At 46.4% G+C, this 2,500-nt stretch overlaps 1 pseudogene across 1 annotated transcript in view; it reads left to right on the forward strand.

Annotated features, from left to right (window-relative positions):
• LOC308154999 (VWFA and cache domain-containing protein 1-like) overlaps window positions 1-2,500 on the forward strand; it is a 45,217-nt pseudogene that overhangs the window by 38,451 nt on the left and 4,266 nt on the right. The gene's annotated exons all lie outside the window — the stretch shown is intronic.

Here is a 2,500-nt window from a genome sequence, read left to right on the forward strand (position 1 = left end):
GAGGACTATAAATACCTTTTGATCACCCTTTTATATTAGTTTCTGGAACACATTTATTGAGGTGTCAGATCACCAAAGAGTGTTGTAGAATATTACCTCAAAGACCACATCTGGTTATCATTATGTAAGGAGAAAATGTAATTTCTAATCGTCTAATGTTTTTCCATGGTCATGGCATGGCCAGGTTAGGATGACCGGCTCTAGTGAGCACTCCCACACAACCACACAGTTCCCCCCCCCCCCCTCCCCCCCACCGCTGTCAGGCCAGGGTGGTAGAAACTCCAGCGTGTGTGTGTGTCTGTGTGTGTGTCTGTGTGTCTGTGTGTCTGTCATGCCACAGTTGTAGGAACCTTCATCTTGTCTCTCACACCCTCTCTCTCCCTCCAAATTCCGCCGCTGCTTCAGAACAGCTTAGGGACAATTCATCTTCATCTGAGAGCTTATTTTTCCAGAGCAGTCAGCAAGAGTTCATGTTACCACCGAGCCTCCATGTCCAAACCCTTCTTGACCTCCCGACCCCGGCAGGCCTTCATCCCCTCATATGTCTGGGCCTAGTCTAAACAACGGAGAGAGAAAGAGAGAGAGAGAGAGAGGAGGGGGGGGATACAGGGGGGAGGAGAGAAGTAATTGAGAAGGGGCGAGGAAGCGAGGGGGAAGAGAGGGAGGAAAAGGAGCAAAGGTGGGTGAGAGAGAGAGAGAGAGAGAGAGAGAGAGAGAGAGAGAGAGAGAGAGAGAGAGAGAGAGAGAGAGAGAGAGAGAGAGAGAGAGAGAGAGAGAGAGAGAGAGAGAGAGAGGACTCAGACAGACCCTCGCTCGTCTGCTCTGCGCTCGCGGCTCTCGGTTCGTCTCACTGGTTCGTATAAATACTTGGATACTTGGAAATGCAGTTTTCTGTAAAGTTTTTTTATTTTTTATTGTGTACAAGATATTGTATACCTTGTCTTTTCTTGGGATCCTTTCCCTCTGGTCTGGGATCCCTCATCCTTTTCTTTTTTTTCCCACTTCATTCTCTCAACTGTTACTTTGTTTATGTTTCCCGCTTCCTGTCCTTTCTCTCCGATCATTTGTCCTCTCGTTTTTTCACCTCCGTCCTCTCCCTTCTTCCATGGCACACCGCACCAGCTCTCCTCTCAGGCTGTGTACTCGCTCCCATAGATCCACATTGCCCCATGCACTCTCCGTCTTTGTATGTGAGAGATGGGGGGGGGGGGGTTAAAGGAAACGGCTGCCCCCATCGGCCTGTCTATGTGGCGCTAGTGTTTTCTAAACACTGGTGGCAGGATTAAGCGCTGCGGCCAGGCACGTATATACAGACCCTTTCAGACTGTCAACATCCCAGGAGAGGTTCCTGTTTATACCAGAGGCCTGGAGATGGATAGAGTGGCTTAGAGGCGCTGATTTTATGCTGTTTTTTTCGGCCGGCCTACAGGCTAGCATGCCAGACAGCTCAATAACAACCACGGCTAACACTAGCCTGTCATAGATAAATATAGATAGGCACTTTATTGATCCACGAGGGGGAAATTCAGGTGTTACAGCAGCTCAGACCACAAAAGATTAGATTAGATTACATTCAACTTGATTGTCATTGCAGAGTCCACGTACCAGACAACGAAATGCAGTTTAGCATCTAACCAGAAGTGCAAATAGTGATAAGAACATGACATAAAAACAGGATATAAGAACATGACGATGATAGTGATAGGTACAGTATGGCAAGTACAGTAGTTTAGAGGTATATATAGTTATGAGCTATGTACAGTTAAGGTAGCTTAATATGTACAGTATGTAATGTACAGATTTATAAAAGAGGCTATATCAAAGAGGTGCAGATGTGCAATCTGGACAATAACAACAAAATAAAGAGACAATTGAATAATAGGCTGAAATAAAAATCGATACAAAATAAAGATAGACCAATCAACATTGTTGACCTTATATATAGTAGGTTTTACCCCCCCCCCCCCCCCAAGCTTGACTCTGACCACCCAGATGGAGCCAGGAGGAGGAGGAGGAGTTGTACAGTGTTATTGCGGCAGGCAGAACATATCTCCTATAGCACCATAGGGACTGTATCAGGTAGAGGCTGGTAGAGGTAGAAATCGGTGGAGGACGGGGCTCATTGTGTTTTATACAATAACTCATTCCGTTCCACGCATGACAAGACTTTGATAGCATTTCTCATTCCATCCATTCCATGTGTTCCAATGAGCCCCGTCCTCTGGTTTCTACCTCCACCAGCCTCCCCTGGAGTGTATTCTGCTGGTCTGTGGCTTCAGTGTCGAGGCATGCTGTTGTTCTTCCGTACGGTGTAGTGTGTTAACACTAGGAGATTGGATTAACCACTATAAGGGTGTGTGTGTGTGTGTCTGTGTGTGACTTTACATTCCTGTCTTTTATAAGGTAAATAGTTAAAACACTTACATCATGACTGTTGTTTTAACTCCAGTCGCCCGCTTCTGGAATGTGTGGACACCGCATGCACACACACACACACACA

The sequence above is a fragment of the Nansenia antarctica genome (genome assembly GCF_963989245.1).
Source record: "Nansenia antarctica genome assembly, chromosome: 1".
In the NCBI taxonomy this organism is placed as follows: domain Eukaryota; kingdom Metazoa; phylum Chordata; class Actinopteri; order Argentiniformes; family Microstomatidae; genus Nansenia; species Nansenia antarctica.